The following is a 24,176-nucleotide window of genomic DNA, read 5'->3' on the forward strand; positions in this document are numbered from 1 at the left end:
TGTCCACCCTGGCTGTGGAAAGCGTGGGATTTCTGGCACTTCTGAGACTGGCTTTGAGAGGCACACTGGAGAGCTAAGGCTGTTTCCTCCTCTCCTGGCCCTTGGGAGGGCAAGAGAAAACGGCTTTCCTGAACAGCATGCCCCATGGTGGGCCTCAGTTCTCTTTGAGAGGACAGGTTGGTAGCTTGGGGATTTTTTTGTTACACTGTGGGCTGAGCACTAGTTGGGATAGTCAGGCACATCCCACCCCAAAGCCTGGATAATGGGGCAGCTTCCATGGAAAGGTCCAAATTTGTCTATGAAGCACTTTGATGTCTTACCTGGAGGCTCTGTTCTCCAGCTCCTGCCTTCTTGCCCCACCTTCCCCTGAGAGCCTGGGCAGCCGAGGCTGACTCTAGCCTAGCTACCCAAAGCTGCAGAGGAATGGGCTGGAGAGTAGGTGCTATGACCAAGAGGATCCAAAGAATAGCAGGGGCACCTTTCTGAGAGCCCACTGGGCTCCGAATCCCTCTGTGTTGCCAAAGGTTTGTATCCTGGGCTCAGCTCTGCTTAGTCCTCTGCTCCACCCCACATCACTTGCTGAACCAGCAGCTTGGGGACCCTCTAGGGTACTAGCAGGGCTCTGATCTAAGGCAGACAAACTCAGTGTTGGAAATATATGCTCTATGCGCTTCCCATGCTACAGCACTTGGGGTTAGCTCCAAACATGAATGGCAGACCTTAGGGTGGCTCAGGATTCCAGGGAGACAGATCTGTAGTGATCTGACAGGCTCCCAGCTCTTCTCTCCGGTTTCTGGCAAACTGCCCATCTCTCCCAAGGCAGAGGACCAGCTGGAGATAGCTTTGCCTTTGTCCTGAGTCACTACAGTCCTTGTGGTAGCCAGAACAAGGGACATGAAGCCAGGACCACAAATAGGGGTACAGCGGCAGGTCCAGGAGTGTCTGTTGGTGGACTTCTCTGCATCCGTCCCTCGCTGTATTAGCAGAGCTTTGCTGAGCATCATTTCCTGAACAAAAATAGCAAGATAGAAAAGCTGTCTTTCCTTTGTTCCCGAATTAACCGCACCCAAACTTTTTTTTTTTGTAATCCATAAAAGGTTGGGGAATACATGAAGCAGGTGTTTTCATTCTACGCCCCACTGAAACTTCCTCAGTGTTTAGAAATTGGAACCAACAACAACAAAAATACACAATGGGCTGCCATCTTGAAATCAGTTCCTAAAAGACTAAGGCATGTCCCAAAGCAGAAACCTGGGAAGCATGAAATGAGTTAAAACATTTATTTTTCATGCAACAGGAAAAGAGGGTTTATGCCAAATTCTAAGAATCGCCCTTTCTGAAAGACAAACAAGGGGAGACTGATTTGTATACAATCTACTCCCACATAAAAAAAAGTAAATGTAACTTAATAGTTTTGTAAATGGGAGAGGGGAATCTATAAACTATAAATATGTTATTTTATTTTTTTGTACATTTTTAAGAAGAAAAAAAAATAAATATTCACAATATGAGTCAAACAGCTGTGTCTGCTGCTTTCTGGGCAGTGGCTGCTGGTGTGGGGAAGAGTCACCAGCCTGGGGTCTTGGCTGTCCCTGCCCCTTCAGTCCTTCATACAGTGGAGACTTGCCTACCAGTGCTCTCCCTCCTCCTTATGCCAGGCTTGCAAAAGAAGAGGGCCAAAGGGCAACAAGAGGCCTCCAGGGTGGCTGCCAGCACAGCTGCCCTTGACTGGCCTCTCAGGTGGGTTCTTTCCACTCCCTTCTCTCTGGCACTTTGTGGTTATTTCTGCTTCATTAGATCTGTGCCAACCGCTACAGAGAGGTTGAAACCGCACGGCTCCTGTTTCAGTTCCATCTCCACACGCTCTGACCCTTGAAAACCCATACTGGGGCTCCTGTGCTAGCCACCTTATTATGCAGCATTCACACTGCTCCAGCTGGTATCGTCAATGATCTCCAGGAGCAGCCATTCCAAGAGGCAGAATGCTAGCATTTTTCTACAGCACCCTTCTTTAAGGCACAGTACTAAAATCTTGCCTCAAAAAAGCCTTCCCTGGCCTCACCCCCAATGGGATCCCTGCCCTTTGTTCTCAGATCAGTGCTAGGGAAAAACAGGCCTGGGGTGGATGGAGAGTGTTTATTACGGAAAGTTCTGGAAAGATCATGTAATTAGAAATGGGCCATGGTCTTTTTTTTATTGCTACCCATGTCCTTCCTCATCTTTGGGTCTGATTGTTCTTCATATCTGCCTGAATGGGTCGTTTGGGGGGATGTGAGTGTTATCACATCTTCCTTTCCCTGTGGACATCAGTGAACTGTGTTTATCCCCTCCTCCCCCCTCCCCAAGCTCCCCAAACTGGGGGAGATTTTTGGTGACATATTCCATCTATTCCAAAGGGTTCTTCAGCTCTGTACTCCTAAGCAACTCTAAATGGGTCCATGGTTAATACTGGGAAGTCAAGAATTTGAGGAAAGATGGTGGGGGCCTCTGATGAGCCAGAGGCAGAGAAGAGAAATGTGAAAAGACACCAAGGGTGAGCACCACCCATGTTCATTGGGCATCAGTATCCATCACGTGGTACTTGGGAAAGAACATTTCCCATTCGCCATGAAGTGTTTATAGTGGTATTTGATCCTGAGTTAGGTATTCCCCTCCGGCCATCTCCTTTGCTAACAAGGCCTCTCTAGCTCACACATACACTTCCAAGCCTGCCACACTTATGCTGACTGGCAGCCCCATCAAACACTCGGTATGAGTCCAGCCAAATGATGAGATGTTGCTATTGAGGTTCAGCGAGAGGTCTGACTGGCCATTTGCCTGTCTTCCTGGGGGTGGTGTGTACTGGTGAGGATTTTTATTAGCATATACTAATTTAGATATTTACACACATGTCTGATTTGGTCATTTTCATACCTCATTACTCTGGTTTGTTCCCCTTCCACTCTTGCTGATCCCTTCAGTTTTCCTAACCAGGCTCGTTCACATGTCTCCCACGTTTCCATGTGCACCGTGTGTGTGTGTGTGTGTGTGTGTGTAGACTCAATGAGTTTAGAGTTGCTTATGTGAGCATGGGGAGAAAGTTATTTAGAGCATGGGCATGGGCAACTTAGTATCACTGTTACACCAAGTTACACTGCTAAGGAAAATGTCTCCCCTTCCTCCTCAGGGAGGGGTGGAGTCTCTTCCCTGTCCCTACCCCCTACCCCAAACCCCACCCATGTTAGAATGTCCATGGGCCCAATCTTGGGCATAGGAGGGAATATTTAACTAAGTGGGGTTGGCAAGTCCAGCTGCATTGTACCTTAGAGTGTTTTTACTGTTTGTCACAGAGAAATACTAAAATATCAAATATTCCCTGGAAATTCATAGCGCTAATGCCTTCCTATGGCCTGGGTGCTCCAAGCTGTCCCCTAGTTAGCTCCTGATGGTCACTATCTCTGCACCCAAGGAAGGTCTGGAACTATGCACCACACGTTAACACTCAGTACAGAAAGTCTTAGGCAACAGGCATATTGATGCTACAAAAGTGGGGAAATGGTTGAGTTGTAGGTATACAGGCTCCTCAGGGCTCTGGCCACATTCCCATCATCACCTCATCATCACGTGTTGTGTTTCAGATATTGCTTACACACAGAGACTAACTGTGGAGGAGGAAAAGAGTCTCCTCCACATCTGTACCCCAAAGGTCTAGCTGGCCTGTGAGGAGCCTATTGTACCTCCTAATCTAGGGAGCAAGTTAGTAGCTCTTGTTCATACAGCATTAGCCTTTGGGGCTGTAGTCAAGGCCAGTGATAGGAACAAGACGAGAAAAGCTTGATGTGATGGCTTTGGGGGAACATTTAGTTATCTCTCCCACTAAATCTCCAACAGAGTGGGAAGGGAAAGGATTATATTGCTGTTGTATTTTTAGTTTGGTTGGTTTTTGAGACAGGATTTCTTTGTGTACCCTTGGGTGTTCTAGAACTCACTACATAGACCAGCCTGGCCTTGAACTTACAGATCTGCCTGCTTTGCTTCCTGAGTGCTTCCCTGATCCTACTGAGGAGTTTTTCTGAGTTTTGCTTTGGTGCTTCATGTTTGGAGAGGCACAAAGTGGGAGGGAGTGAAGGCCAAGCTGAGAAGGAAGTAAGGAAGCCACACATGGACCAGAACTGCTTTCAAACTCTTCCACCCTCAAACCTGGAAGACACAAGCTTCCACACTGTCACACACACTGACACACTGACACACACTGTCAGCTGAGGCAGCTTAGTAAGAAAAAAATCTCATGCTCCAGACAATGATATTAAATAATAAACATGCTTTAATGCCAGGCAAGAGCTATACAATCAACTGAGAATGGGACCACTTCACATAATATGACATATATATGTAATTAAATCCATTTCCAGAAAGTCCCCCTGGGGAGTACCACACCGCCCCTTCTCCATCCTGAGCGAGGTATGAACAGTCAAGCACTCTGAAATGTCCTCCAGTCCTGTGGACAGCACAGACTTCCTTTACTTGGAACAAAACAGGCTCTACCTCCACCAGAGGCCCCTGAACACAGCACAAACACTGCCTGGCCACAGGAGTGACAGATGTCTTCAGACACTCGGCCCTCCTGATGCTGTGATGTTCGTTGGTCAAACATGCATGCATAAAATGACACCCAATGCCTTCCTGGGAGAGGTGGAGAAGAGGAGGAAACATACAGATAGGTCTGTTATGTCTGTGTGTCTAGCTGGTCTGGAGCTCTCCAGGCCTTCTGGGGACCACAGGGTTCATAACCTGTGCATCTGGCTCTTGAATTCTGAAGAGCTGGAGGCCACCTCTGGTTTCCATCCCAACTTGGGTTAATTTTGCTTTCCAAAAACAGACTTTATCATTTGGCAAGCCTTGCTACAAAAGGTAAGGAAATGACACTAGGAAAAATTAAGATTACAAAATCTAGGTCACAAAATTTCAACCTATGGAGACACCATTAAAGTTTGAACTTCTGCCAGTTAAGAGTATCGCCATGGCGGGGGGACCTTCAGCCAGCAAGAATTGCCTGGGCATCATTTCTTATAGCTATGTTTAACTTTTTGCGGCTTTGTTCTACAGGAAGTGGCTACAGGCAGCAGAGACCTTCCTGACTCCTCTTAGGCAGACTCTGCCACCAACATCCTTGAGTGTCTGGGCCTTGTTGATGCCACTTGTGTGTGAGGCTTTGGTTGCCTGTAGCCAGAAGCTTTTGCTTCCAACCCTTATTTCAAAGTAGTGTATATGAGGTGACCAGCCCAAGCAACAACTCACCTTTGCTAGATTCAAATAACACAGTGAAAGGGAGTGCTGTTGGGACCCACGGTAGCCTCAGACACTGCAGGCTCCCTAGCCAGCACCTACAGGTGAACTGCCTGGCTGGCCCACACCTCACTACATGAAAGATACCCGGGGGCAGAAAAAGAAGATTCTAGGCGTGGCTCACCCACTGAGGATGTAGGTTACACTGTTAGGACCAATCTGCTTTTCCGAGTCTATGGAACATTCATCTGCTTAGAAAGACAGCACACCTGCACCTGCCAGTGCGCTGCTGGACCTTGGCCCCTTCTCAGAGCTGCTGGTGGACAAGACGCTTGGAAACTGCCTTCCTCTGGCCACCTTGACTCTGTAAAACCATTCGAAATCAAAGCTGGGCCTGAGAAATGGGACCATCCCAAATTAGAAAGAAAAACAACTGGATCTTGAATAAGGGCCAGCTAAAAAGAAAGAGCAAGTCAGGCAATTTAGGGGAGGACTGTCCTTGAAGCTATGAGTTCCCCGCTACAGCTGCCAACCACATAACTGCTATCTTTTCTGCTAACTAATCAATGGAAAGGCCTGAAATAAAAACTCTGTGCTTTGTATGCTCGGGGTCATCTCCTGCTTTGAAGGGACGACCCCCATCGCGATTGGAATAAACTGCCTCTTGCTTTTGCATGGAACCGCGGTCTGTGAGTCACTTTGGGGGAGGGAGCGGTACGGACCCTGCACCGGGAGTGCAGGTTTTGCAGGCCCTTGTCATCATTCTTTTGTAATTTTATGGAGTATATAAAATACACTTGTTGACTGATACATTTGTGCAAAGACAGGACTTTAAAACAAGACACTGACATTCGTTGTAGTTGGCTTCACAATAAACTGCTAAAACAAGTCTTCTGTAGTAAGATTGCATTAGCGCTCACTAAACATGCATTTACAAGGCAAAACACTTAATTTGGTCTGCAATACCCAATATTTTATATACAGCAGTCTTTTTATAAATCACAAGTAGGTAGCAAGATGGGTCTGGTTTTAGAATGTTACCATCTGTGTTTGATTTTTCAAAGGACTTCATATTAGCTCACCTCTGTAAACCTGTGGGGTGGGAGAACCGCTGAGTCATCTTTCCCCATCTCTGTTAATTTACCTTGTAATGTTCACAGCTTGGAAACTACAGCCTGCTGGGGTGGAGGGGAATGTCCCAGCTGGCTTTAATAGCTTTACCCCAGGGGGTAACCTGCTCTTAGAAAACCTAGCCTCCGGGTGCCTGCCATAGCCCTGAGGGCATGCGTGACAACACACCCAGATTAGGAGTTTTGTCTTTCAAACAAAGCCCCTCAAAGCTTGCTGAAGGATCTCAGGGGCAGAATGGAATTCTTTTCTCTGGCCCCACCAGTCTTGGGTTTTAAGACAGATACATTAGAATCAAAGGGGAAAAAGTAATGATGATTAAAAAGTCATCCAACAGGGAACACCACGAAGTCTGTTCATGCTCTCCACAAGCGCTCTGGGCATTCACGTCCACGACGAAAGAAGCAAGGGGCAAGGGTGTCACAGCAGAGCGCGTCTGACTGAAGAGGGGACAGCTTCACCATCAATATTGTTTGGCAAAAAAATACAAATAAAATAAGTTTAAAAGCCAACTGGGAGAGACCCAGGCAGCTGTAGCGTCCTTAGGGTGCGGGGCTCAGAACTGGCCGGCGCTGCTGGGGTCACACTGCAGGAGACGCACTATGGATGGATCTCTTTTGGCCCCTCGGATGAATTCTTCCAGGGAGAGTTTTCCTAGAAGGCAAGAGGACCAGTGAGTGACGGCCTGTGGTCCTTTGCACTGCACACGGGGCACAGCAGAAGCCCACAGCTTCACCCACCAGAAGCCAGGAGACCATGAGGCAGAGACCCCAATTCTCTGTTTACCATGGCATTCCCCCACCTCACTCAGTGCACAGGGCCATTTAACAAGACCTCCAGGACAGGACCCAGGGCCTGGGAGGGTACTGGCTTACCCTGACCTGAATCTTTGCCCTAGTGGCTCTTCTGCCTCTACCTATACCGGGGCCTCACCCCACTCCTCGAGCCCCTGTGCTCATGCTCAGCTTCTGAGGACTGAGTAGCCCTAGCTCATTTGCGTGTGCCAGGCTCAGGCCCTTCAGCCCCTGTGTACTGCTGTATTCTGGTTTGCAGAAGACTCCTCCCCCCACCCCGCTCCCAGTGGGCAGAGCAGGAGTGTAGGTTCTTTTTAACAACTTTTGAGGATAGCACCACCGTCATCCAAAGTCGGGAGGATAAAGGAGTGTGTTCTAGACAGAAGGTGATACACTTCTGTCAACCCAGGCGGCTTGAGAAGGAAGCCAAAAACCTGGATCTCTCACCAGACGGCTTTCTTTCTTCTTTTTTGATATGGACTCTACTGTGTAGCCCAAGCTTCCTTTTTTTACCTCAGGCTCCTCAATTTCCTGGATCTTCAGTATCCTTCCTCCTCAACTCTCTGCCAGTAAAGGTCTCTGTCACTATCACTTTGGAGAAATGGGGGTGGGGGTGGCTTTCCTCATTCCTGGCACTTCCATGGTGACCATTTGATTGAAGTGACTCATTGACTGATAGTTGGAAATAGAACTGTTGGGAGCTGTTACCTAACTACCTAACTTTGCCCTCTCACCTTCCCTGCAGACTTAGCCCCATCTGTTTTTCCAAAGACAGATACGAGGCTGCCAGGCTCCTCCAGGCCTGTGCACTTCAGTACCTCCTTAGCTGCTCTTCCATGCTACCTGCTCAGCCCCTGCAGGATGAGAATGAGGGGATGGGATTGGAAGCAGCATCTTCTAAACACTTTAAAGCTGCAGGCACAAGCACAGGCATCGGGCACCACAAGCTGTAGAGCATTTGGTACCCCATATGAACTCTGCCTCTTGCACAGACTCCCAGATTGACTTGCTTGTAGGTGCAGACTTTCCATGGCAGAGGCCAGCAGTGGGATGCAAAGACCCTTATCTAAGGAGACTCTGGTGGCAGCAGGCTTCACACCACGCCGGCTCTGCTCCAAGTGAGGAGGGACAGGAGGCTCATGCCCGAAGCACTGAAGCCAAGCCCTGAGCTGAAGCAGTGTGTTTTTCGGGTGCTCAGCAGTCCGTGCCCTCCTGCCCTCACTGCCTCCATCCCCATAGCTTTCCTTGTTTAAACAAATCTTTCCTTCTCAAAGCCCAGGGCAGTAGTACTCGGCTGTGCATTGGGCAAGGGCCCAGGCAGAGCTCTTTGATCCCATAGAAACAGTCCCAGTGGAGAGGCTATGCCATTGCCTTGAGCCAGATATCCAGAAGTGTCTTTCCCCCCATCATTTAGTCCTCCTCTAAGGAAGAGGCTGGGTCTTAAAGCCATCATGTTCCCCAGATGACCAAAACCTGTGGTTCAATATCATAAAAACAATCCCATGTTTGTTTAAACTTGTGAAACAAACTATGTGCTGTGAATCAGGGCACATGAGGGAAAACAGCTCTCAGAGGATGTCAGGCAGCTTCATGGAGGCAACTTCTAGCAGTGAACAAGCTGGCTGTGCCACCAAACCAAGATTCTCAGGGAGCTGGCGCCCCATGTATGGGGGGAAAAGGAGGCTTATTCTATGCAGAACATGCTATCATACACACCACGAAGGACCTGGTCTATTTGAACACAGCTCACTAGAATTATTAAACATCAGGTGTGAGGGTCTGGGGCCAGTGAGCTGTCTCAGTGAATAGAAGTATGTGATGCATAAACCTGATGACCTGAATTTGATTCCTGGAAACTATGTAAAGGAAAGTGGGGGAAAACGAACTTCATAAACATGTCTTCTGCATGTGTGCACCATGGCACACTCATACATGTCATGTAATAATACTTGCAAAATTCTACACTGTAATATTAAAATGAGTTTTATGTTTTAAAAATGAGTTGGCTGGAGAGATGGCTCTGCAGTCAAGAGCAGAGGACCAGTTTGATTTCCAGCATTCATGTTGAGTAGATCACAACCACCTGCAGCTCCAGTTCCAGGGAACTGTATATCCTCTTATGCTCTCTGCAGATTTCTGCATGCGTGTGATGCATATAAACTCACACATGTGTGCAGGTACAAACATACATGCATGTAAACAATAAAGAAATACATGTTTGTTTAAAGAGCTGTGAAGCTTTTGGCAGCATTGGGTCATCAATGGTAGGCCTTGACTTAGCACTGTAAACTCAGGAACTATTTCTGAATAGCATTTCAAGATTTGGCAATAAAAATAATGATTCTAAAATAACTTTAAATTTCAGTTGAATAACGATCAATTACTTAGCATACGTATGCCCCAAATATTGCACAGATAGAGATGCTATAAAGAAGTCATTATTTTTCAATTGCCTGGGGATCCTGTAGCTTACTTGGTAGCCCAACATGCAGAAACCATATCTATTTATTTGATTTTGCAGATAGCTTCAGACTTGTGGTCCTCCTGTGTCACCAAGCGCTCTTTGGTTTGTGCACCTGCTGGCTGCATCCAGGCAGCACCCTCACCCAGTGGAACCAGCAGACCACTCCAACCTGCTTCCCACTACCTGAGCTTTCACTTGGACGCAGCATCGTAGAGTCTGCTCATAAGATCATTCAGGCAGGTTGGGATAAAAGCTGTTGGGGTCTTTAAGAAACAGCAGGCACATCCCCATACTCTGGCCTATTGGCCACAAGGATCCAGACTTCTCGAAAAGGCCCATCCTACCTCAGTGGCTTCTTGGGTCCTTTTATTTCTGCTCCACAGGACCCATTCTATTCTGGGGAAGGCTAACTTAGGAGAAAGCTAGAAGGGCCTAGAAAATAAGGCCTTTGCTCTAGACTGGGACCAGCTCCAGGGTCTACCCACTTCTATTCCTCCCCACCCAGCATAGGTGGTTGTCACATATCACTGTGCATAAGGTCCCTGTGGTTGACATTTGGTCCTTTTATAAAGCCACCCTGCCCGGACTCCACCAGAAGCTTGACCCAAGCAAAGTCCTTTAGCCTCTTACCATCTCTATTGGTGTCCATCTGGCAGAAGATCTTCTCTGTCCTTTTTTCTGGGGTTGATTCATCTTCAGGCATTTTCATGACAGAGGAAACCATTTTGTAGATAGCCTAGGGAAAGAAGCAGCCGGGTTGTGATATGGAAACAGTTCAAGCCAACAGTAGCTCTATCAAGAGTCAGATGCTGGAGTAAGGGGAAGGGCCCTTTGCTCTGCTGGAGCGCCGTCTGTCCCTGAGCCTTTTACAGGACAGAATGTGAAGTCTGTGGTAGAAGCCAGGCCCTCAAACTTGCTCTCCACCAACGACACCCTCGGTAGTGCCAACTGGCAGAAAAGCCCATCCTGCTGCCTCTGATGTGTTATACGTGTAAAGGAGCTCTCAGCAGTTGTGTCTCAGAGTCATTATTACAGGAACTGGGGTGAGGGTGGTCATGTGTATGTCATTATCTTCCCCCTGGCAGACCCTATCAGTCCTCTCAACCTGTGCAGCACTGTTTTCTCCACAGTGCGTGGCTATGGGCTCACTCATTCTCTGAATGAGTAGCTCTGAGAGGGAAGGCAGGTGCTGTTAGAGTTTTGGATTATAATAACTTTGCAATCTCAGGCTGAGATAGACTTCTGTGAAATATGATAGAAGAAAAAGAGATTTGACTGAAGGACTGAGTAAGTGGAAGTGAAGATGCACAGGAAAGGTTCGAGGGCCTCACTCATCAAAGGTACTTTGTATTTAGGAAGAGCAAGATGAAGTCATTGTTTAGATCATGACATTGTTAATCAATTTTACTTTGGGCACTTCAGCATGGTGAAAACGTTTAAAAAAATAGATTTTGTCAGAAAGTTCTGGAACTTTCTGGAGTTCTAGGTACATCAGTGTAACTGGGAAAAACAGGGAAATAAAGACAACTAAAGAGAAGAGGAAATGCCAGGCGAAGGTGATAGTAAGGGTTAAATTTCCCTGCTTTACATTCTTGTTTAGGATCAATCCTATCAGAAATACCTAAAATATTGTAGACATGTTCTAATCCCAGCCAACAAAATAAGAATGAAGGTGGATTCACCCAGTAGAGGTCCCCTTGGGCAGATACCATCCCTCAGAGACCCCTGCGGCAGACTTCCACGTCCCTTGCTGAACTCCAGGGACACCCCATGGTCAGTCACTCTAGGAAGACAGTCAAGGCCAGCACCGTGGCCCAGTTTAGAGTGATGGCCAACACTGGATAAACTCAGCCACATCCAGCTTTCCTGAAAAGTGCTTGCTAAAGAGTTCCTGCAGGCAAGAATAGGGCTGTAATTAGTTCTTGTCCCAGACCCTGTCGGCTGTTCTCGGCTGTTCTCGCAAGCCTCCATCTGTGTCTCCACCTGTGCTATGGGTTTAGAACCACAGGCCAACCTGTTGGCCATAGAGGTAGTGCTCTTTTTAAAAGTGGGAAAGCTTTCCTGCTAACTCCAGAACAAGGCAAGATGGGACCAGGCGACACACACACACACACACACACACACACACACACACACACACACACTTTGAGCTTCTTTGTGTTCTGTGAGTTCATAATCTCAGGGATCTCAGAACAGCAACAGCAGTGCAGTGTCTGGACCCCACCGGTTCACCCCAGCACAGCCTCTGTCCAGGGCAAGCACTGCTCCGTCAGCATGCGTAGAGGTGTCAGCTGAGGAATATTTACAGACAACAGAGGCATTTATTTTTTGCCTCAAGACTTCAGCATACTGTGATTGTCTTTCCCCAATCTCTTTTGGACCCAGTTGTTTCTCTCCTGAGTCTTTTTGCCTCTTGGGGGCTCCTTCCTGGTTTGTGTTTGTGACTGTCTTGCAGTCAGGTGCTCTCCTGTTTTCCTAGATGAGTGGCTTCACTCGCACTCATTTCTTATCTGAGTGTTCACCTGCTCACCCCCAAGCCTGGCCCATGTACTAAGGATAAAAGAAAACGGGACCCTACCACAGGAAGCCACCTATGCCTTCCCTTCCTTCCTCTTCAGCGTGCACTCTCCCTTCCTCTGCACAAACAAATGGCTCTATTGCAACGTCTCTGGGAGCATTTCATTCCACTTACCCTCAATTATAGTTGGCCAGGACACCCTCCTTTTGTGACGGGCGATCATGCCTGGCTACTCATCAGGCTACTGGCAGTGGCTACTGCAAGGTCTTGTATAGCACCAGTGTAAAGAATTTGTTCCAGAGTGAGAGCCCCACCTCACTTGTCTTCTTTCATATATACATTTTTAAGATTTATTTATTTGTGTATTTTATGTATATGAGTACACCAGAAGAGGGTTCAGACAGGTGAAAGCTGCCATGTGGGTGCTGAGAACTGAACTCAGAACCTTTGGAAGAGCAGAGAGAATCTTTGCCACTGAGCCATCTCTCCAGCCCAGCTCTCATATTCTTCCTCTCTTCTCCTTTACTCTGCTTCTCTATATAAGGTTCCCTCTTTGTCTCACAGTTTTTGTTTCCCACCCTTTGTTTCCCATGTCTCTCTCCCTCTGTAAATGTGTATTTATACATAAAATCTAATTCTTGTAAGCTCCCTACACTCTCGGAGTCTGCCAACAGCTGCAGCTTCCCCCTTTGGCGCAAATGTTTGTGGATACATATCTATCACTGCAGACAACTATGCAGACCTGCGGATTTAGGAGCATATCCACCAACACCCCAACCCTGTAAGCCTCTGCTCCTGACTATCCCCTCCACAGGTCTCAGTTACCATTCATTTTCCCAACCCACTCATTCACCTGTCATTTTCTGTCTTGAGTCTGACACACCAGGATACTGCGCCCAGCCCTGCCTTTGTCCTGAGGGGTTTACCAGGAAGCAGGCAGAAGGATGAGATGCCCACTGTGGGATGGGCAAAGGGACTGTGTGGCATGATGACAAGAGGTGTGGGACTCAGTCTGAAAGGAGGCTAGGGCAGGCCGCCCTGAAGGCTGACTATGAAGCAAGACATGAAAAGAGCACAGACCTTCCAAAGAAAAGCAGTTGGCGGGGTTTGTCCTCTCACATCTCATCTGCCCTTTAGAAAGAGCTTGGATGCTACCACACTGAGAAAAGTATCCCACTTTCCAGAGACCACCGTTTAGATGGGCTTAGGCACACCGGCAACGCCTTAGTAGTTGTCATGAAAGCCTTCACTTCCGTTCTTCTCAGTCCCTAGTGCTCCCTTAGAAACCCACTGACCCTTTAAGAACCCTGGGCCTGGAAGGCTAGGGCTAAATGGAATCCTCCTTCTTGGGACTTTGATGACAACGAGCAGTAGCAGTATGGAGGTCAGTCCTTTAACACTTCTGCTAGAGTGGAGGCGTGAAAGCTGACACAAACACAGGGCGTAAGAGGAGACTACCTCTACAGCCAACAGGTTGGCCTGTGGTTCTAAACCACAGCACAGGTGATGACACAGATGGAGGCTTGTGAGAACAGCTGAGAACAGCCGACAGGGTCCTGAACTGTTACAAAGGAATAGAACTGGCTCAGAGAAATGAGGGCTCTACAAACAGCTCCCTCGCCACATCACCAGCCCACAAAGAACAGTCACTGAATCCTCCACAAGACGATGCATTAGTAGCAGTTGCAAACTGGGCACCTGGATGTCTGGATGGTTAGGTTTCCTTTAAGAGGCTGGTCTTTGGCCAAGCATAATGGCTTTGTTATGGCAATTAGATTAGATTTGTTCTTTGTGCATCAATTAGCCAATAGGATGAATGCAGTGATCCCCAAACCAAGTTTGTAATGTGGTTGGCCCCAGGGCAGAGCAGACAGGGGTGGCTTCAGGCCCCAGGGCAGTGCACAGACAGTGGTGTGGGGGGACTTCAGGCCCCAGGACAGAGAAGATAGGGCAGGTGGGGCTTCAGGCCCCAGTGGTGTCAGTCTCACAAGCTTAGCTTGGAGGGATGATGGCTTCCTTCTGTTCCCCAGAGCAGGAACAACCAAAACTGACTACTGTTGAGCTTCAGTCTAGGGCTCTAGAGCCTCAAGAGAAAAGACACAGTCCCAACCAGTGCTCTGAGGCAAACCATGTCTTTTATTATCACCATTTCCCCCAAACTTAATGGGATTAAGCCATAGAGAAACCAAGCTGCTTCCGCATGTTAGTTTTAGCAATGTCAGTGAAGACCTGGCAGAGGTAGCCTATTTTTAAGTCCTGTTAGAAGGACGCTGTCCCTGGGTATATGTGGACCTTTGGGACACTCAGAAGCCCAGTAAGGTTGTTCCCTGTTAGGCTCACTGTGGCCTTCCTCTTTGTGGTCTTTCCTCACTCCTCCTTACTTTCCCTCCTTCCTCCCTCCCTCCATTCCTTCCATCCTGAAAGAACAAACTCTTAGAAACAGTCACATCTGGATTGACAGGGCTGTGGATCGACCAAGGCCAGGCACAATTTTAAGAATCAAGGCGTTTTCTCTGAAAGACACCAAAGCGACTCTTTTCACCAGAGAATTTAGACTCTTCCTATAAAGCACCAGACATTCAGTGCTCTCTGATGGCAGCGGAGGTTAGCTGAGCAGTGCTGTCTGTGGATTGCAGATAAGGAAAAGCATCCTACTTAGAAAGATTTCTACACCAGGATAAGAGACCCTGAAAACCTTTTCTGGTAATAATTTTAAACTGCAGTCAGTGTCTACATGCTGGAATGATATGTCATTCAGCTGGAAAGGTAAACTACATCAATGTCCATCACCATGTCCTGCTGAGGTATTTGAGTACCATTTCTGACAAGAGAACAGCATTCCCATCTCCTCTTTTATTTTATTATTTGAAACATTTTTTATTTATGTGCATGAGTGTTTGCCTGGTGACCACGAAGGCCAGAAGAGGGCATCAGATCCATTGGAAGTAGAGTTAGAGAATGCTGTGAGCTGCCATGTGGGCTGGGACTCCATCTCTACCCTCTGAAGAGCAGTGATCTTAACCAGTCAGTCATTTCTTCAGCCCCTCTTGCTCCCTCTCCATAAATGACATCTCATTCTTATACTACATTTCATGAAGGTTTTTACTTAGGAAAAAATAAACTATCAGTTTTTCCTGTTCAAAATAGGGTCTGTCCACTTTGCATATTTTTCCCCATACAAGCCTGAGAACTTTGAAGATCTTAAGTACAGATTTATAAACTGACTCTTCCTTCCTACACAACAGCTTACTATTTAAAAGGCCAGCACGATGCCTTTTTATCATTTAAAGGTGATAGACATTAGATAATCTATAGAACCAAGTGTGTGGAAATTAAAGCTATACACACATAAGCGGGACAAACTCTGCGATACAGTGCTTTCACTAAAGTTTTTTGTTTTGTATTGTTTTGTTTTTTCTTCTCTCCCAAAATTGTATTTCTCTGTGGAGCCCTAGCTGTCCTGGAATCCTCTCTGTAAATCAGGCTGGCCTCAGACTCTGAGTTCTGCTTGCCTCTTCCCTCCAAGCCCTGGGATTAAGGTGTGAGCCAGTGCCAATGTGCCCCTACAGCTCTTTTTAAGAAATGTGTCTTTCAAGATGCCCTAAGACCACCATCACCCAAACAAGGTGAGAAACACTGGTTTATGCTGACTGAAATGTATTAGGACAGAGAGAATTAACTGGAAAATTACTGAGTGCTGGTGGTCCCTAGCACCACCCCAGGGGCTTCTGTGCCAGCACCCTTCGATGCACTGGGTGCTAGTTTTGACTGAGTCCGTAGCTCATATTTATCTTGAAATACTTCAATTCTACCTATCTGTAGCTTTTCAAATATAATAGCAGACAACACTGACTTTTAGTTCATGTAGAAAGTAGAGTACTTAGGGGCTCAAGTGCAGAGATAGGCTACCTTTCCACTTCTGATTACAGAGATTGAACAATGTATATTTCTTATACTTTAAATAAAATCAAGTTTTAATAGAAGAATAATGAGAAAGTCTCTGACTTGACCAGAGTCAATTTTTTTGTAAAATTAATATATTATAAAATGTGAACAAATGAATGAAATAGAAATGAAGAGAGATCTGTGAAAATGAAGCTTACAAGTATTAAAGAAGGGTAAGAATACCACAGCGCAAATGTTAAAAAGGCCCTTAGAATCTCTGCACTGAAGATGCCCACTAAGTTGAATCCAGCACTTCCCAAACTGGTTTGACCAATCCTTTTGTTACAAAGCATTGGTAAAATCAGCACCCCAAGGAGAGTCTCTCTGAGCCAAGACCAAGTCTGATGCTAACACCTTCTCCTGGAATCCTCTGTTCTTTTCCCTCTTCTTCTTGGCAGAACTAATGATCCAAGACCCATGATGCTTCTCCATGAGTTTTCTCTTCCCAGTGGAATCTACATTGCTTCATAGGATGTTTATTCATCTGTGTATGTTTTGTGGCTTAGTATTTGCTTTGGTTGATGAATGCATGCTGGCTTTGTGATAAGCACAGGGACCGTACAATATCTTTCAGATTTAGAAAAGGAAAGCATGGTCCAGGTCAAGAAACTCACAGGGGGCAGAGAGACAGGCATTCAGACTGAATGTGAAAATGGAAACAGAGAAGGTTACTTCCAACCAGGATTCTCAGGGACTGGACTACCCTCCCAGTTAAAGCCATCACCAACAGAAACCAAACATGTTCCATAGATGGCACTGGTTAAAGCCAACGGGTCACAAAGCAAAAAAACCATGAAAATGGGAAAACAACTTACATGGGGGGAGGGTAGGTATGAGGACAGGAAGGAGGTAATAGAGATCGAGGTGTGAGTAATCAGAATGGATCATCTACACACAAGAAATGGTTGAAGAATATTTTGATTTGACAAAGACGAAATACATCGAACCTGATGTATAAGCTTATAAGATCTGTAAATTAGGCAGCCAATGACAGTGATTCCTGAGAAACTAGAACCAGAAGAAGTAAGCCCTGGACATCTCCACTGTGATGCTGTGACAGTGACTGACTCACCCCTATGGAAGGAGCTTTATAGACTCACTGGCGGGTGGACAGACCAAGGTGTTTAGTCATTCAAAGACAGTGTAAAGGAGAAAACCACACAGGCAGGAGTCCAGAGCACTGTTGAGGCTCCCCATGTGTGTCTGGCTGAGTTCCTGTGCAGAAGAATGAGAACTAGCAAAAAACAGGGTTGAAAGAATCAAATGGGAAGATGGATGAGGAGAGCCTGACCGTCAGCTGTGGTCAGGAAGAATGTCACCATCCATGGAAAACCTCCTGATTTGTGGGGTCTGTCTACTGGGAAATAGTTACTCCCAGTGATCCCTGCTCAAATTTTAAAACCAAGATCTGGAAAGTTCGAGCCATTTCCTAGAAACTTAACTACTTCTCCGAACAAAGCATAAGGACATTAAAAAGCTGGACAGAATTTATATTTACAAAATATACCTCTCAACGGGTAAAATTCACAATGTCTTGTGCCCTCCCACCCAAAGCTATCAGTCTCCTAAGGAAGCAGTATCATCCACACAGAAGGAGGAGTAACTCCATCCAGTGGCCCAGAACTGCCACAGATGTTATAATTAGCAGAAAGCCATTTAAACCCATACAAAAATGTGCTCCATCTTTCCCCAAAAGAGATGGGAGAAGACATTACAAAGAACCCAACTTGAATTTTTAGCAATGAATTCTACAATGTTTGAGGTGGAAAATGCACAGAGTGAGATTGATGGCAAATCAGATCTACTAGTAAAACAAGTACTCATGTAGACATGAGGCTAAGTTACCCAAGATCAAAGGGAGAACAGTTAGCATCTGCAATGCTGGTGGATTGTGTGTGGGCTTCAGGCTGTACAGTATGTCCATAATTAAAGACTGAAGGAGGGAAGAAAGAGAGCCAAAAGCATAATTACTAAAAACATTCCAAATCTGATAAAAACCATAAGTCTACAGATCAAAACTTTGATAGACAAAAACATAGCATCCAGAAGGAACTAGATAGTTTGTGCATTCCACTAGTCAAGAAAGTAGACTCATGGTTAAATTTCTTCTTAAGGGACCTGCAAGGAGCACATAATAGATGCAAAAGGAGGATAGGGGAACCTGAAGTTTTAAAAAGAAGGGGACATTGGCCTGCTTTCCTCAAGATGCCTAGCCATCATCTTTACTTTGGGTAAAGGTGGCTGTTGCCTGCACTTGTTTGTTGCTCACGTTGAGTTATGAGGCTGACGCCTGTCCCTGTAACCAATGACAGTCCTGCCGTCACATCGGCCTTGCTCAGTGACTACGTGCGAACAGACGGGAGGCAAGCGTCACTCCATCTCTTACACTGGATGCTGTATTCCCATCCCAGCTTCTGTCTCTGACAGCTCCAGGAAGTTCTAGGCCACAGGAGAACTGGTGATGTCTTTCAGGTATCACTTGGCCCTTTCCATAGACTCAGCCTGTGCCATGGTGGGTGTGTGGGCATTTAGACTGCCCCCAAGCAGGGCAGGGAGCTGGAACTATGAGAGGAAGAAAGGAATTTCCTTCCTCATAAAGTGACAGGCAGCTGTTCCCATGGAGAGCAGAGAATTCAGAGTATGGTGGGGAAAGGTCCCCGTTTCAGCCTGCTTTAAGCTGCAGGAAGTGCTTCTGTACAATACTAAAAACCAGCCTAAATCAGGATCCTAAATTTTGTAACTTACAGGAAATCAGACACATAACTGTAAAAAAGAAGTGTTCATTTAAGGCTCTAAACCAAATTCACCAAATTTAATTTATTCATCCAGATGATGGTACATCAAAAAATAGTGAAAATAAATAGTTTTCTTTAAAAAGAGCCACAACTGTCCTCCAGCATATGTGGTAGACTGAGTAATGAACCCCCCCCACCCCCTGTGGATGTCTGTGTCCTGACGCTTGAAGCCTGGAGATGTCTTACCTTACATAGCAAAGAGACTTCTCAAAACTGGATGAATCAATCACAGATCTGGAGATGGGAGGGTACACCTGGATTCCACACATGGCCCCGGAAAACACAGGAACCAATGATTAACATTCATAACTACACAAATGCATGCATGAACGGAAGAGACGATCAGGGTTGCAGTCCCAGGGAGCCAGCATCTGTGCAGCTGGATTTGAAGGTGAATGAGCAGGCCTGGGAATGTAAACTTCTTCTAAGAACTGGGGCAGATGAGAAATCTTTTCTCCAAATAGCTCCAGAAGGGGACACAACCATAAGCACACTTTAATTTTAGTCCAGTGAAACTGAGGTCAGACTTTCAGAACTATAAGATAATATATTTGTGGGCTTGTAAGCCATGAGCTTTGGGGCTCCTTGCTGTAGCAGCCATAAAGACTAATTCAGCTGGCTTCAGCACAGAATTCATGGTAGTGTGGTAAATTCTAGTCTTTCATACCAATATCCGGAAATGAATTCTAGCCTTTTTGTCACTAATACTATTCCAAAACTAAGTCGAGGGAAAGATCTAAGTACAACAAATGGATGATTTCTGAACAGCGTACGTCCCTCCATCTCTATGCAAAGCCTAATTAAAGACTCACTTTCATCCTGGTCTACGCCCTGACCCTGTCAGCATTTGTAGGCAAATGATCATAAATTTTCCTCCCCTCATTCCCCATTAAATGGCTTGAATTGCTGAGTCTTGAAGGGATGGTGATTCAGCTAGGAAGTTGCTTTCAGAGATTGTTATTAAGCTACAAGTGTTCCTTCAACAATGAGACCCTTAGTCCGTTTATGGTGCTCCCTAGCATAGCTGGCCCCGCCTCCCTGCTTCCGAACAGCTGTTTGCCCAGCTTACCACAGACACTCAGCAGACAGTGACTGCTTTGAAGTAATCAATGTTTTCCTAAGTGGTGCAGACCAGCTAGGACAAAGACAAGAATATCCCCACAAATAGCTTCCTGCGACAGGGCTTAGAGAGTGTAGGCTTTCAAAAAGGGAAGGAATAAAAGATTAAAAAACAAAAAACAGAAACAAAAACAAAACCAGACCGTGGAGCTCAGTGAGGTACACTGAATTCCAGTTCATCCCAAATAACTGATGATAGGGATCAGCCTAAGAATGTGATGGACTGTGTGGACTGTCAGCTTGCAAAATAGCCCTGGGTATGAAAATGGTTTGAGATTTAATTTAATCTCTTCGATGATCTAAAGTCACTTCAGGTGCTTGTGGTGTTTGCAGCCATGAGTATTAACCATCAAAGGCATGGGGGTGTCCAACGGTTGAAGAATTTGAGTCTTCTATTGACAGGCTTCTTAAGAACCTCAGCCTTACACACGCATGTCTGAAGTTCAGGTCTGGACACTTATGAGGGCCTGGGAGTGGCCTAGGGCACTTTACAGTGAGGGGCAGGCCTCCATCAGGTTGAGCACACCTTCATGTTTCTCACCAGGCTTGAACATGGTGGAAGACCCTTCAGGGTCTGGGGTCTGCTGTCGTGTTCTGCATGTCCCAGCGTTCTCCTACCTGCTCTTCCAAGCCACATTCCAAAGCACGGGGCAATGTGACCTTCCTGAACACTGTTCCCCTTGCCAGGGCCTTTGCTGAGCTATGGATAGCAGATGAGTGCATAGCTGCATCTCCATTCTCGTAAGCTCATGTTCCTTACAGTCTTGCTATCTACAGGTTCATCAACAATGGCTGCAAAAACCACCAGGAAAATTGGGCAAAAACCAAAACAAAACAAAAAACAAAACATTAGAAGATAACACCATGGCTCTTGGGCATTTCTGTTTCAGATTCCAGTTAGGAAGAAGTTTTGTCCAAAATGAGTATAGCCCTTTCCACTCTTCCAAGGGCAGAGCCCAGCGCTCTGAGATAGAAAGGCCTGGAATGCAGCAAAGTCCGCACTGGGGTGTGTGGGAGTTTGCCTAGTACTCATGAACCCCCTGGTTCTGTTCCCAGTACCAAATAGTAAAACAACACATAATAGCAAAAAAGCCTAGTTAGGATGAAAGCTACAACTGAATGTCATGTGTTCCCGAAGCTCTGCGCCTGAAGGTCTGGCCCTGCTGAGAAGTGGTAGACTCTCTAAGAGGGGGCCTGCTGGGCTCATCTTCAGGTAGTCCGAGTGAGTCTTCAAAGGAGACTGCGGAACCTCAGTCTTTTTCTCTTTCACTGCTTGCTGGCCATGAGGTGAATGGCTTTTCTCTGCTTCACACTCCCGACCCTGATGTAATGTTTTGCCACAGGCCCAGACTCACAGAGGGGACGAAATCTACAAAACTGTAAGTCAAAACAAACCTCCTTGTAAGTTGATTGTTTCAGGCATTCATTATAGTTACAGAAATCAAACCTTGGAATTTTAATTTTTGTTTAACTATCAAAAAATAAGGGAAATCTAAGGTGCAAAATGATAAGCAGTTGTCCTACCTCCACTTGTGGGGGCATTAGAAAAACTACTTTGATAAGATGTATCAAGAGATCTTAGAAATATTGACCCAGCTTTTGGGATTCCATCCTAAGAATGGAAAGAAAAACTTTATATAGAAAAACTTTATATAGAAAGATTGACTTTTTTTTTTAAGACATGATTTCTCTGTGTAGCCTTGGCTGTCCTGGACTCACTTTGTAGATCAGACTGGCCTGAAATGATCACAGGTATGCACCACTGTACCTGGCAGATTTATTTTATTTTTAAAGAATAAATCATTTATAATGAAAACTGGAGGTAACCTAAATATCCAACAGTAGAAAATTAAGTAATTTTAATATACTGTAGGATTATTATGCATTTTATTAAATATTTTTATAAGACATCATTATAAACACAGAAATACTTGTGTTACTCTGCAAGATGAAAATGGCAAGGTAGAAAATAACATACACCTTACAGACGTAACTGAATATTTTTAATGCATGGTAAGAGGACCAGGAAATATATAATTTAAAAATCATCATATTAAAAATTATCAAGAAATATATCATTTAAGAAACTGTCCTACCCACAAAAAATTTTTAAAAATAAAAAAAAATTGAGGGTAGGATGGAATAATGAATACTTTTCTCTTAATATTCTGCTTTATTGTACAATATGGGTGCTTTGGGTGCATGTATGTCCTGTGCTTGCAGTACCTGTGGACGCTAGAGGAGGACAGTGTATCTCCTGAGCCTGGGGTGACAGACTGTTGGGAACCACCATGCTGGGAATTGAACCCTGGTCCTCTGGAAGAGCAGTCAGTGGTCTTAGCCACTAAACTATCTCTCAAGCCCACCCCTTTATCTGTCCATCTTTTACATTAGCTGTCCCCCTCTGCAGAGGAGGGGAAATGCTTAAGATCTATATCACTGAGTGATTATTTTGGTATGGCCTGTTACCCTCTGGTGGAAGGAGAGCCACTGGTGGCCATTCAGAAGAGAGAAGTGCTTGGAGAGCGATTCCTGGGTGAGGCAGTGTCACCAGAAACCCTCATCTTGCATCTTCCTAACGTTTGTGCTGTAACTGCCCATGCAGGCTCCACCTGAACATGACTACTGTTCAGTCACAGCTCTATTGTAGTCTTTTCAGCTCTGTCCAGTTTCCCTTGTCATGGTCCCCAACATTCTCCGCAAGCTAGCCATCCTCTATCCTAATATGCTAACCCCACTCCTACAGCAGCTGACTTCTTTCATCTCCTTGTTCCATCCCTTCCTACCCAACGCTACCATTTTCCCAGGGCAGCAGCTCTATCTCAATAGGACATTTGCCCAGAAGCCCTGCAATGAATGTGACCTCTGAGCTGAGCCCTCCAAGAATCCAAAACCCACGCCCTTGACCCACCTCCACCACGTGGTTCTCTACCGAGCTTCCCTCACCTACCTAGAGGTGAACGGCAGCCAGCTCCCGTGGTCTCTGTCATCATCTAGTTCTTAGTAATGGCGGTAGCAGAAGCTCTCCAAGTCTCTCCTGAGCCCTCAGTGAATCTCCTTAGCTTTGTCCCCAGACCCCACCCACTGCTCAGCAAGCTGCCATTACCACGAGCCTACCAGCACCACCTTCTCCTGTTTGCTTCAGTGAATTTACTCAAACTGAGTGGTTTGGGGAGGCCAAACTCAGCGTTTCTTAGTAAAATGAAGAAGCTCTCTGTATTTGCATCCTGGATAGGATAAAGAGTCCAGACCCTACAAAGCTGTAAATTAAGAACAGTGATCTTGACTATGTGTTTGGTCCTGGGCATTTGTGGTGATTTGAATAAAAATGGCACCCATAGGTTCATATGTTTGAAATCTTGGTGCACAGTGGAACTGTTTAGAGAAGTTTAAGAGGTGTGGTCTTGTTGGGCTCTGAGGGTACAAAAGCCCACACCAGGTCCAGTCTCTCTCTCCCTGATGCCTATGGATCAGGATGCAAAGCTCTCAGCTACTGCCCTAGCGCCATGCCTGTCTGCTTGCTTCCTACTTTGATGATCACGGACTAACCTTCCAGAACTGTAAGCAAGCCCCCAATTAAATGCTTTCTTTTATGAGAGTTGTCTTGGTCACAGTATCTCTTCACAACAGAACGGTAACTAAGACAGCATTTCACATGGGGAGGTAAATCTAAACTTAAACGAGCCCCATGACAGGCAGTCCCACTTCACAGGTGAAGACACTGCTTGCGTTGACTGCTGATCAAAGCCACAGAGGTGGTCCCTGAAAAACGCAGGTGGGGACCCAAGCCAGGGCTTTGTTACTCACGCAACTTCAGAAGACGTGACCGCAAACTCTATGACTGAGCAGGTCGTTATATTGACCAATGGGAAGACTATAACAAGGGTGGCCACCAGGGAGAGCCCTGTCTCTCTGCAGTGTGGGAGCCACCCCAAAGCCCAGGTGACTGCTGACAGGAGAGCATGTGCAGGCAGCAGAGTTGCAGCTCCTGGGTTTGCAGGAAATTCTGACCAGTGGAGATTTTTATGCCATTTTTGGGCATGCAAATTCAAACTTTTCAAAAAGTTAACTGCCTCAGAAACACACCAGATTACACACTCAGTCCCAATTCTCCGGGTGCCTCTTGGGTCTTTCTTGTGACACATGCT

General features: G+C 46.1%; 1 pseudogene; it reads right to left on the reverse strand.

Moving 5' to 3' along the window:
• Positions 1-5,982: 5,982 nt before the first annotated feature.
• The window catches only part of LOC132650889 (neurocalcin-delta-like), a 97,075-nt pseudogene continuing 78,881 nt past the window's right edge, over positions 5,983-24,176 (reverse strand).

The sequence above is a fragment of the Meriones unguiculatus genome, assembly GCF_030254825.1.
Source record: "Meriones unguiculatus strain TT.TT164.6M chromosome 13 unlocalized genomic scaffold, Bangor_MerUng_6.1 Chr13_unordered_Scaffold_34, whole genome shotgun sequence".
In the NCBI taxonomy this organism is placed as follows: Eukaryota; Metazoa; Chordata; class Mammalia; order Rodentia; family Muridae; genus Meriones; species Meriones unguiculatus.